This window comes from Amblyraja radiata, chromosome 15, assembly GCF_010909765.2.
Source record: "Amblyraja radiata isolate CabotCenter1 chromosome 15, sAmbRad1.1.pri, whole genome shotgun sequence".
In the NCBI taxonomy this organism is placed as follows: Eukaryota; Metazoa; Chordata; class Chondrichthyes; order Rajiformes; family Rajidae; genus Amblyraja; species Amblyraja radiata.
The window spans coordinates 3,728,875-3,741,924 of record NC_045970.1 but is presented as its reverse complement, the minus strand read 5'-3'; the positions used below and the strand labels follow the sequence as shown (position 1 = coordinate 3,741,924).

The 13,050-nt window shown below is 39.4% G+C and overlaps 1 protein-coding gene and 1 long non-coding RNA gene across 2 annotated transcripts in view; one reads left to right on the top strand and one right to left on the bottom strand.

The window, feature by feature from the left end:
• The window catches only part of LOC116980971 (interferon-induced protein with tetratricopeptide repeats 5-like), a 153,840-nt gene that overhangs the window by 86,629 nt on the left and 54,161 nt on the right, over positions 1-13,050 (bottom strand). The gene's annotated exons all lie outside the window — the stretch shown is intronic.
• Positions 4,056-11,888, top strand: LOC116980972. Its single transcript, XR_004414132.1, has 3 exons — positions 4,056-4,068; positions 8,364-8,374; positions 11,790-11,888. It is a non-coding gene; the product is annotated as an uncharacterized LOC116980972 (long non-coding RNA).

The window sequence follows — 13,050 nt, the reverse complement described above, 5'->3', positions numbered from 1 at the left end:
CCATCTCATTTGTCCCACGGTCCCCTGCTATTTCCGGCAGATTATTTATGTCTTCCTTAGTGAAGACGGAACCAAAGTAGTTATTCAATTGGTCTGCCATGTCCTTTTTCCCCATGATCAATTCACCAGTTTCTGACTGCAAGGGACCTACATTTGTTTTAAATAATCTCTTTCTCTTCACATATTTATAAAAACATTTGCAGTCAGTTTTTATGTTACCTTATGTTACTTTTCTTTCATAATCTATTTTCCCTTTCCTAATTAAGCCCTTTGTCCTCCTCTGCTGGACTCTGAAATTCTCCCAGTCCTCTGGTAGGCTGCTTTTTCTGGCTAATTTGTACGCTTCATCATTTGTTTTGATACTATCCCTGATTTCCCTTGTTATCCACGGATGCACTACCTTCCCTGATTTATTCTTTTGCCAAACTGGGATGAACAATTGTTGTAGTTCATCCATGCAGCCTTTAAATGCCTTCCATTGCATATCCACCTTTAAGAATCAATTGCCAGTCAATCTTGGTCAATTCACGTCTCATACCCTCAAAGTTACCTTTCTTTAAGTTCAGAACCCTTGTTTCTGAATTAACAATGTCACTCTCCATCCTAGTGAAGAACTCAACCATATTATGGTCACTCTTGCCCAAGGGGCCATGCACAACAAAACTGTTAACTAACCCTTCCTCATTACTCAATACCCAGTCTAGAATTGCCTGCTCTCTCGTTGGTTCCTCTACATGTTGGTTTAGAAAACTATCCCGCATACATTCCAAGAAATCCTCTTCCTCAGCACCCCTGCCAATTTGATTCATCCAATCTATATGTAGATTGAAGTCACCCATTATAACTGTTTTACCTTTGTTACACGCATTTCTAATTTCCTGTTTAATGCCATCCCCAACTCCACTACTACTGTTAGGTAGCCTGTACACAACACCCACTAGTGTTTTCTGCCCCTTAGTGTTTCGCAGCTCTACCCATATCGATTCCACATCCTCCTCGCTAATGTCCTTCCTTTCCATTGCGTTAATCTCCTCTCTAACCTGCAACGCTACCCCGCCTCCTTTTCCTTTCTGTCTATCCCTCCTGAATATTGAATATCCCTGGATGTTCAGCTCCCAGCCTTGGTCACCCTGGAGCCATGTCTCCGTGATCCCAACTATATCATAGTCATTAATAGCTATCTGCACATTCAACTCATCCATCTTATTACGAATGCTCCTTGCATTGAGACACAAAGTATTCAGGCTTGTTTTTACAATGCTCTTACTCTTATACAATTATGTTGAAAAGTTGCCCTTTTTGATTTTTGCCCTGGATTTGTCTGCCTGACACTTTTACTTTTCACCTTGCTACCTATTGCTTTTACCCTCATTTTACATCCCTCTGTGTCTCTGCTCACACATTTAAGAACCCCACCACCTTTTTATTCTCTGTTTATTATTTTTTTCTTCTTTCCTCCCTACATGTTGGGTCTGAGTGCTTCCCTTCTCTGCCTCCTGTCTCACACACTGTCTACTAGCTTTCTCTATTTGAGTCCCTCCCCCCAACCGTTCTAGTTTAAAGTGTCCGCAGTAGCCTTTGCAAATCTCCCCGCCAGGATAATGGTCCCCCTTGGGTTCAAGTGCAACCTGTCCTTTTTGTACAGGTCCCACCTTCCACAAAATGTTCTTTTCTCAGTTCTCGCAGCTTGCAGAGAATTAGCGAGCCTTCTTTGTCGAGCTCACCATCATCTTGCTTAGTCGGCCTCTGTCCTTTATTTTTTCCGTTCCCCCGCGCTCGGACGCTTTATGTCGGCCCATCATGTTCGGGAAATCGCCGACACACCTATATCCACGTATGCCTCGATATTTGTTTTATTTATGGCTGGTTTGAAGAGGGCCTCTCGGAGAGCAAGTCGACTACACAGCCCTCACTGTCATGGCGTCACCGGAAGTGAAAACATTCAATTTTTTAACAATTCTCAAGACGCTTCCAGCTTTCTGGAGGCTTATGAGTGTGTAGCCGTGACTGGGAGCTACTGATTGCTGATTAAATTATAATTGGTGATTTACTGTTCCTATTTTGACAATATATAGTTTTATATTGATTAACCATATAACCATATAACAATTACAGCACGGAAACAGGCCATCTCGGCCCTTCTAGTCCGTGCCGAACACATATTCTCCCCTAGTCCCATCTACCTGCACCCAGACCATAACCCTCCATTACTTTCCCATCCATATATCTATCCAATTTATTTATAAATGACAACATCGAACCTGCCTCCACCACCTTCACTGGAATTAAGAATTTAATTGGATGAGTTTATTTTAATTTACTTTTTAGAATTTTAGTATGATGGTATCAAACAACAACTTTTACCTTCTCTAAGATATTGTTAATTTAATGTAATGCTTTTATATATTAATTTTTAAGATTTCCTTTGCTAACCTTTCCATTTTTAAAATTGAAGGAAGTTCCCCCCCCCCCCCCCCCGTCTTTGGACAAACAAATTGAATGCAGTTCATGTTTTTCATATTTTGACCTTGGATAAATAATATGAAGTAGCTCTCGTGTTCCACAGTTTACACATATTTTTTAACATTAATTTTGGTTTGGCTATTAAGTGGTAAATATGCATTCTTTTTTACGTTGGGTGCTGTCGTTAGGAGAGATGGGGGTTGGGAAGGGATTAGGTAGCGTACTGACTGTCTAATGGTCAGTTTTGGGCTTTGCATGGGTGTGGGGGGGGGGGGGGTCTTTCGCTTCTAGCTCAGTCTTTTTTATCTGTGCAGAATCTGAACTACAAAAATGTCTGAGATGTCGTCACTTCTGGCTCCTCCCTAGATTTTTCTCCTTCCAGTATCGTGAACTATTATGCTTTAAGAAATTAACCCTTTACACTCCACACGATTTTTACAAACAATATGGATAAAGTTATTAACTTCCTTTCATGGAATGTAAAAGGTTTGAACCATCCCATTAAGAGGAATTTTTTTAATTAAGTTCTTTGTAGACTAAATGCTCAGATTATCTTTGTTCAGGAAACCCATGTAAGGCAAGATGACAATCAATGATTTTTCAAGTTTGTGAGAGGACAGCAGTTTCATTCAAATTCACAGTCTAAGGTGAAAGGAGTCTCTATTTTTATTGACTCCTCAATTCCGTTTGTTCATTATAAAACAATTTCTGATCCATATGGTAGATTTTTGGTGATTACTGGTGTTCTTCATTACCAAAAGGTTGCTATGGTCAATGCTTATGTACCTAATATTGATCACCCTGAGTTTTTTAAACAGTTAATTGCATCCTTTCCTAATTTAAATTACCATTTTTTAATAATGGGTGGAGATTTTAACTGCTGTTTGAACCCTTTGATGGACAGATCTGCATCTGATCATGTGCTTCCAAATAAATCAACTAGTTTTATCAATTCTGTTTTACTTGACTCTGGAATGCTAGAAGTCTGGATATTCTTACACTCAAATGACAAAGAATTTTCTTTTTTCTCTCATGTATATCATAGTTACTCTAGGATTGACTACTTTATAATAGATTCTCGGCTAGTTTCATTGTTCACTGCATGTGAGTATGATGCAATTGCTATTTCTGATCATGCACCATTGAAACTATCAATCAAACAACCTGATTCCAAGTTTAGTGCTAAACAATGGCGATTTAATTCTACTTTGCTTCAAAATCTAAATTTTGTTAATTTTACTAAAGATCAGATTTCTTCTTAACAAATTCCACTGTAGAAATATCCAATGGTGTAGTCTGGGATGCTTTTAAGGCATATATTCGTGGACAAATTATTTCATACACCGCGGGATTAAAAAACTCAAAATGAAATACGTATATTGGCTGATGAGATTAAAGAAATTGATAAAAAATATTTAAAAGCTCCTAGTTTAGACTCTATAAGAATAGAGGTGAACTTCAATTGAGACATGATTTGTTATTAGTATCACCGATTGAGAATCAGCTACTTAAAACAAAAATCAATTTTATAGATATGGTGAAAAATCTGATAAATTAATCGCTAACCTGTTGAAAGTGGTGTCGGCCAAACATCAGATTACTAAAGTGAGTAAACGGGATGGTACACTGAGTGTAGACCATGATGAAATTAGTAAATCCTTCCAGGAATTCTATACCTCACTATACCAATCAGAATTTCCTACTGATTCCAATATAATGCATGAGTATTTAAAGAAATGCAACTTGCCAAATTTACCATATAATGAGTCTCTGTTGTTAGACGAACCCATCGCGGAGTAAGAAATCCTTTTTTTGAATTCTGGTAAAGCTCCTGGTTTAGATGGATTCACATTGGAATTGTTTTTGAAGTATTTCTCAAGTTTATTGTCACCCTGGCTATGCAAGGTTTTTGCATAGTGATATAGTGATGCAAGTGATATAGACATATATCAATGTTAAATGTAGATTACAAAATTCTTTCCAAAATATTAGCTATGAGATTGGAAAATATTTTACCGCAAATTATTTCTGAAGGTCAGACAGGTTTTAGTAAAAATCGTTACTCATACTTTAACGTTAGGAGATTAATGAATATCTTATATACAACGTCAAATAAAACTTCAGAATGTGTCATATTACTTGATGCGGAGAAGGCGTTTGATAGAATAGTATGGGAATACACTTGAAAAAATTAAGATAGGTCCAAAATGTATTTCTTGGATCAAGCTGATATATCATATACCTCAGGCTTCTGTACTGACCAATAATCAGAGATCCCCTTTTTTCACGCTCTTTCGAGGTACTAGATAGGGCTGTCCTTTAAGTCCTTTACTGTTTGATATCACTTTGGAAACTTTGTCCACCGCTATTAGGGAATCCCCTAATATTTCTGGAATTGTCCGTGGGAATAAGACACATAAGCTGTCTCTTTATGCGGATAATCTGTTATTATTCATTTCTGAAAGCCCAGTCACACTGTGCGAGCTGACCCACGAGGTACCCCGAGCGAAAAACTCGTGGTTGTGTACGAGATTCCAAGTGTATGATCAAGAGTTTAACCGAGTTCCCACAGGTATGATAATGGGGCTTTTTCACGGGGCGAGTTGACGCAAGATGTCACCAGAGTGAAGTGGTCGTGGTCCAGCACGAGTTTCGCACGATATAACGGGGGGTAGATATAGAGTTCCCACGGTACTCGGCATTTCTTTTATTTGTGCGAGTGACTTGTCCGTCTCCCGAGCTTTCCCGTTAATCTTGAGTGAACATCGTGAACTGTAGTGTTGTTAATCACATGGCACAAATTATGTTACTTTGTTTTCACACACTATATTGGTTTTTTTCACACACTATATTCCTCCCTTGGTTGAATTGGCTCATTTGGAGACATGCCTATACGAAGTATTTTCGAGTACAGGATGGTGGTTATTTTCATTGACGCGCTGTATGCAGCAGCCCACTATGTGCATCGAGAACGCTTGCGTGAAGGCAGAAGGGTGAGATTAATTAAAAAGAGAATTAAGAGGAAGTCTCACTGGGTGAAGCCCATCTTTCAACGGAGACCTCAATTTGGACAATATGATCAGCTGCTTAATGTGCTGTGCAAAGAGGATAAATGTGCATTCACAAACTTTGTCAGAATTTCACCCGAGCTCTTTAATGAGCTGAAGAATAATCTGGGTTTTTTAGACAAATGTTGTTTGGTGTGATGCACCTTCCCTCAATATGTGCAAGAAGTCGTCTTTTTATTTTGTCAAATAGGAATAAAGACTTTGTCTCACATTGACCGTGATGGTTGTCTTATTTTATTATCTACTGAGAGGTGAAAGTTTCAAACGTTTAACCAGTCAGTAGACAGACAATAAATAGTAACAATCGAGCCATAAATGGAGAGGTGAAGGGAACAACGCTGTGTGCAAGATAATGTTTAAAATCATGCGAGGAATCGATCGGGTAGATGCACAATCTCTTGCCCAGAGTAGACGAATCGAGGACCAGATTACATAGGTTTAAGGTGAAGGGGAAATTATTTAATATGGATCTGATTAAATACTGTCAGTAGTAAACCCGATCAAAAACAACATCAGGACGTCTATTAAACACCAGAGATCCCAGTAAACACCCAGCCGAGACTTATTACAGGTCTAGTGGAAAGACACAAAGCGCTGGAGCAACTCAGCGGGTCAGGCAGCATCGCTAGACAACATGGATAGATGATGTTTCGGGTCGGGACTCTTCTTCAGCGCTGAGTTACTCCCGCATATTGTGTCTTTCCAATGCAGATTAGCGTCTGCGATTCTTTGCTCCTGCATTACGGGGTCTATCTCGATTCCCGATAAAGTCTAAACCCCATCCTCCAGAGTTCTCAGCCCAGGGCGTCCATAAACAAGCCCTTAACTCCACACTGGGGACAGAGGCTGAGAGGTGTACAAAACCATGAGACGAACAGGCAGGGAAATAGACAGAGTCCAGGGTAATATATGTCCTTTGCCCACAGAGGGGATTCGAGGACCAGAGGGCATAGGTTCAAGGTGAGGGGGGAAGATCTAATAGGAATCTGAGTGAGGGGTAACATTTTCGCACAAAGGGTGGTGGGTGTATGGAACAAGCTGCCAGAGGAGGTAGTTGAGGCTGGGTCCATCCCTACATTTAAGAAACATTTAGACAGGTACATGGATAAGACAGGTTGGGAGGGATATGGACCAGACGCAGGCAGATGGGACTAGTTTCGATGGGACATTTTGGCCGGTATGGGCAAGTTGAGCCGAAGGGCCGGTTTCCACACTGTAACTCGATAAAGCCAGTGAGTATATGATCTAAGATAGTCCGAGGGTCTCGAATGAGGTAGGTAGTAGTTCAGGAATGCTCTGTGGTTGGTGGTAGGATGGTTCAGTTACATAAGTGCTCAAATGTAGGCACCGTTTTCGCAGTGGAAGCTCCGAGACTGTGCAGCGGGCGATTGTCGTGTTGGCTGGGACTCCTGTTATCCATGCAGGGGATTTACCTCAGTCTGAAGAAGGCTCTCGACCACGAAACGCCACCCGTTCTTTCTCTCCAGAGTTGCTGCCTGTCCGGCTGAGTTGCTCCAAGCAACTGGTGTCTATCCTCAAAGGACTGACCACCGGGCTGGATGTCGGGGCTGGCGTGTTGCGTTTCACAGACCGAACTGTCCAATTAATGGTAACAGATGGGCACTGAGGGAAGTCCCCCCCCCTCTCTGTTTATCTGCCCTTTCTTTAACGTTTGTGCCTCTATGCAAGTATCTCGCGAGCCATCCCAGACTGCCCATTTCTGCTCCCCCTCGTCTTTAATAACTACATTTCCCTAACAATTACTATCTTTGTTAGTTATAGGAGCAAAATTAGGCCATTCGGTCCATTAAGTCCACTCCGCCATTCAATCGCAGCTGATCTATCTCTCCCTCTCAATCACATTCTCTTGCCTTCTCCCCATAACCTCCTGACAGCCGCACTAATCAGGAATGTATCTATCTCTGCCCCTATTCTTCACCCTTTTGACAGTAGTTTAGTTTTATTGGAGACGCGGGAGACAGCGGATGCTGGAATACTGAGCAAAACACAAAATGCTGGAGGAACTCGGTGCATTTGTGTTTAAGAAGGAACTGCAGATGCTGGAAAATCGAAGGTACACAATAATGCTGGAGAAACTCAGCGGGTGCAGCAGCATCTATGGAGCGAAGGAAGTAGGCAACGTTTCGGGCCGAAACGTTGCCTATTTCCTTCATTCCATAGATGCTGCTGCACCCACTGAGTTTCTCCAGCATTTGTGTGTGTGGGTGGGAGTAGGAGGGGGGGGGGGGGAGAGAGATAAGGCAGCCTGAAGAAAGGGTCACCTGTCCATTTCCCTCCATAGATGCTGCCTGGCCCGCGGAGTTCCTACAGTCTTAGAAACTGCTTTAGACAAAAAGAGACACAAACTGCTGGAGTAAAATAGCTCAGCAAGTGAGGTACCTGAACACTCAAAAATGAAAAAGAATGAAAATGTGATTATTTCACCTCCCTTCAACTATTTTGTGTTTCAGCATGAGAGGGATTATAACATTAGATACATTCATCTTGTAGTGATGTGTTAATGAAGAATTGCAGACATCAATCTGATAGTAAAAAATATATTTATTTAACAATGAGGTAAAACAAGCACTGACAATCAAACTGCTCAGTTACTCACCGTTCGCAGGAGTTCCCACGGCACCCGCAAGAGTTATTACGAATATCGCACTGGCCACTATGTTCATACAATGTTGCAATGCTCAACCACAAGTGTACAAGTCACTCTTTAAGAAATTCAAACTTTCTTGAATTTTCTCCCGAGTGACCAAGTTACACGACTACCTGCCGTTAGCGCCACGGTGGTCCACGAATGCCGTACTGTTATCGCACGAGGTTCCCACGATGTTAAACTCTGGATCACTCTTGCGTCAAGTCGCCCCGTGAAAAAGCACACTTAGTTTGCCGTTTCCTTGTCATTTCTGCGATGTTCCAAGTGCCTCTCCCGAGTTACTCTAGAGCCACTGTGAATGAAGGTCTGTTTTAATAAGCAACAGTGTTAAAGGTGTTAACTGTGATTAAAAATATATGTTCATGTTATTATTTGTGGAGCTGCTGCACAATTGAGACACTGTGCAGATTCTTCAAAATAGCTTTTCAATGCAGTAATCATTCAATCAGTTGCCCGTTTTCTGTTTAAAATGATTGCGAAGAAAGATGAACCAGTCCAAAATTTGTGGTGATTGATATGGCATAAACTTGGAGGTATGAACAGTGTGTGAGATCAGATCCAGAACAAATCGGATTGGAACAGGGTGTGAATAGGGCATCAGAAAAATCAAAAGAAATAAAGAGAGATAGCAAGCAGAGCAATTTGTGGATTTTTAGGCAAATTCCACAGAAACTTTGCAGATCAATAACCGAAAGTCTGAACAAGTGTACAAAAAGCTGGAGAAACTCGGCGGGTCAGGCAGCATCTCTGGAGTAAAGGAATTGGTGAGGTTTTGTGTCGAGACCCGTCTGAAGAATGGTCTTGACCCGAAATATTACCTATTCCTCAGAGATGCTGCCTGACCCATTGTCACTCCAGCATTTTGTTTGTCTCTCGGCCATGGTTGCCTGATATGAGACTTATTAAAGATAGAATTCAGCGCGGCCGCATCTATTACATTTTGAACTCTCCCAGAGAGATCAGGTCACCGCTTGAGTCGCGCGTGGAAAAAGGCACTTTTCTTCAACTCTTACACTATTCGGAACAAGAACAAAGAACCCTCGCTGTTCTCTCCGAGGGTTGGTGGGGATGGGGGCGGTTTCATTTTTAAGTTAAACAGGTAGACCGAGCTATATAAGTGGTGTTTGGTCTCCAGTAATTCGGCTGGGTCGGTGACAAATATTCATTGCAGACAAAAGTCGCGTAACCCTACCTCTCCATACTGTCGGCTTACCTGAAAACGGACAAAAAAGAAGCCGTTTCGGAGCTTGTTCTGAAAGGTGTCCGTGGGAAAAGGTGTTACAAACGGTGAAGGCGGTACAATCGGCTTGTCGTGGAACAAACCAGTGCAGTTTCAGGGCACCCAGATCTCGCTCCACCAACACACATATACAACTTTAAGCAACATCCCACTGTGTATCCGAACTCATTCAGCATCTCGTCCTTATCTGGGAAACAAATAGTCATTTTCTGCAGTGAACCGCCCGCATCCAAGCAGCGAAAGGCTTCAATGCGGTTGGCAGTCTGAAATGAAGCTTTGCACGGTAGATAAAATATAATTTCACATTCCAATATTTTTTTATTTTTTTTAAAATAATCTTTTTATTATTAAAAACGATTCATGTATATCATTCCTACATTACTAATATTATCGATTGATATTGACTGCTTCTAGTAATTTTTTAAAATATAGATAGAAAATAAGAAAGAGAAATAAAAAAGGAAAAATAAAAAAGAACAATGGAATAATTTACTAAAAATACAACTTTGGAGGTAAGTTCGTAAATTATCAAGTATAACTTTTCATCTGATCCTTAATTCGAGTTTCAGTCAGGTTCATGTGTCGAGCCAGTCTGCCCCTTCAAGTAGTCAATGAATGGGGACCATATTCTAATAAAAAGTTCTTGTTTGTCCATTAAGACAAGTCTGATTCTTTCCAAGTGTAAGGTCTCCAACATTTCCACAATCCACATTTTAATTGTGGGGGTAATAAGACCTTTCCAAAATCTTAATATTAATCTTTCCCAATTATTATACTATAGTCGATAAAGTTTCTTTGGGTTGCTGTAAATGTTAGGCTTTGTTCTGATATTCCTAGTATTATTAGTTTTAAATCGGGATCCAATTGAGTGTTGAGAACTATAGATATTATTCTAAAAATGTCCGTCCAGTAGCTTTTGATTTTTATACAATTTGCGAATGTGTGAGTTAGGTTAGCCTCTAAATGTTGACATTTATCACAGATAGGGGAGATATGTGGGAAGAATCTATTTCATTTTGTTTTGGAGTAATGTAATCTATGTAGTACTTTAAATTGTATGATAGAGTGTCTGGCATTTAATGAACAATGATGTATATGTTGTAAATTTTCATCCCAAATATCTTTCGTTATTGATTGGCTTAGTTCATTTTCCCATGTTTGTCTATATAAATCCATCGGTGGTATCTCACTATCTAATAGAATATTATAAATATGAGATATTAATTTATCTGTATTAGGATGTTTATTTAAACATTCATCAATAATTTCTGGATCTCTAGTTTTAAAGTTTTGTGTATTTGATTTAACATAATCTCTAAGTTGTAAATATCTAAAAAAATCATTTGAGTGGAGTCCGTAAGTTTGTTGTAGCTCCTGAAATGAAAGAAAGATGTCTTTCTTATAAAGTTGTCCCAGCCTTTTAATTCCATAATTTTTCCATTGTATGAAACCTTTATCCAACAGAGAAGGTTTAAATGAGGGGTTGTTCACAATGGGAAGATAGAGTGAAAATTTTTCCAATTTTAAGGTATTTTTTAATTGTTTCCAAATTCGCATACCACTGTATATTATAGGATTTTCCCTGTAAGTTTTTTAATTCAATTTTGAGGCAGCAAACGGAATTGAACCAATTTTAAATGGTAAAGAAACTTCCTTTTCCATCTTTAACCAATCTGGTTGTTTGTCCATTTCTTCCAGCCAAAAGTTCATATTTTTAATATTACCTGCCCAGAAATAAAACAAAAAATTCGGTAAAGCTGAACCTCCATAAACGTTCCAATATTTGGAAAGCAATTAGGCAACATGTAAACATTATTAGAGCCGCCCACATGTCTATTTATTGAAGATGGTCAGGGGAAAAAAATTCTCACAAAGGGAAATAGAAATAAAGCCTTGCTCTGTAATTCAGCGCCGTTCAGACTCAGGGTGGCCAAAACACCTAAATAACGATAGAACCGGTGGTATATGGAGGAAATAACATGTGGATACACGTGTATTTAGTATGGAGGCGGTGGGTGTAAACTAAAATGCTACTCGGTAGATTTAAACTATTCCAAATAAAACTATTACTATCGGTAAGAACTTCACACGGACCTAATTAACACTCGCTTTCCAGGAGCATGTATCTTTCATCTGTCAATGGTTGGTTAGTGCTTGTAACATGCATGTTTGATATACAAACCATATTTTGAGTTCAGTTCGGCCGTAAACATTCGAGCAAGTGCGCTGAAGTACAAGGGTAACTCCATTATTTGAAATCCATTGTCCTTTCATTGTGAAGTTCAATAGAAACGTCATCCCGTCACCCATTCCTTCTCTCCAGAGATGCTGCCTGCCCGCTGAGTAAAAGAGTTCTCACGAGACACTAAGGTAAACTCACAGGCCACTACGTTCTTATAACGAGTTTAAATGTCTCAATTTTTAACTTCAGCAGTACATTTTACTCGTGGAAAACTATGAATATGTTTGAATTTTTTCAAGAGTTAACAAGTTTCACGGGTACCTGCCGTTAGCGCCACGAGTCGCTAAGTTGCATTCACGAGTTCCGACATTCCCGCTACGTTAATTGTACGTGATTACCACAAGCTAAATTTGTTTTAAACTCGGGGTACCTCGTGGGTCAGCTCACACAGTGTGACAGGGGTTTAACCCTGAGAAATCTATTCCGGCAATGGTAGCTTTACTTAATCAATTTAGTCGTTTTTCTGGTTATAAACTAAATCTTAGTAAGAGTGAGCTCTTACCATTAAACAATCTTGTTTCAAATTATGGACAGTTTCCATTTAGATTGACTACCAAATGTTTTACTTATTTAGGCATTAAGATTACTAAGAAACATAAGGATTTATTTAAAGCCAATTTTACGCCTTTAATTGACCACATCAAACAACAGTTCACTAAATGGTCACCAATGTCCTTATCTCTAATAGGCCGAATCAATGCTATTAAAATGTTTACCTTACCTAAATTTTTATATTTATTTCAGATGATACCAATATTTATTTCTAAATCTTTCTTTGATACTATTGATTCCAAAGTTTCCTTATATATATGGCAGAATAAAAGTTCCAGACCAAGATAAAAATACTTAAAGAAATCAAAAAAGGATGGTGGTTTGGCACTGCCGAACCTTAGATTCTACTATTGGGCAGTTAATGCTCGCTATTTAATGTTTTGGACAAAAGATTTAGAAGATACCCAATGTCCAGGATGGATATATCTTGAACGTGATTCTATGCAAGGGCTATCATTGGCTTCTATTCTAGGGGCCTCGTTACCTTTTACAATTACGAGATTGAATAAATATACGACTAACCCAATATTCGGACATACACTTTGAATATGGTTTCAATTTCATACGTTTTTTGGATTGAATGATTTTATTTTACTGAGTCCTATCATATCTAATTTTTTCTTTCAACCTTCTAGCACTGTCCAAGCCTTTCTGTTATGGAAGAGGAAGGGATTAGTAGCTTTTCGTGATTTGTTTTCGGATGGTTGTTTTATGTTTTTTGAACAACTCTCCAATAAATAAAATTTACCTAACTCCCATTTTTTTTAGATATTTACAAATTAGACATTTTTTGAGGGCTACTCTACCCTTTTTTCCG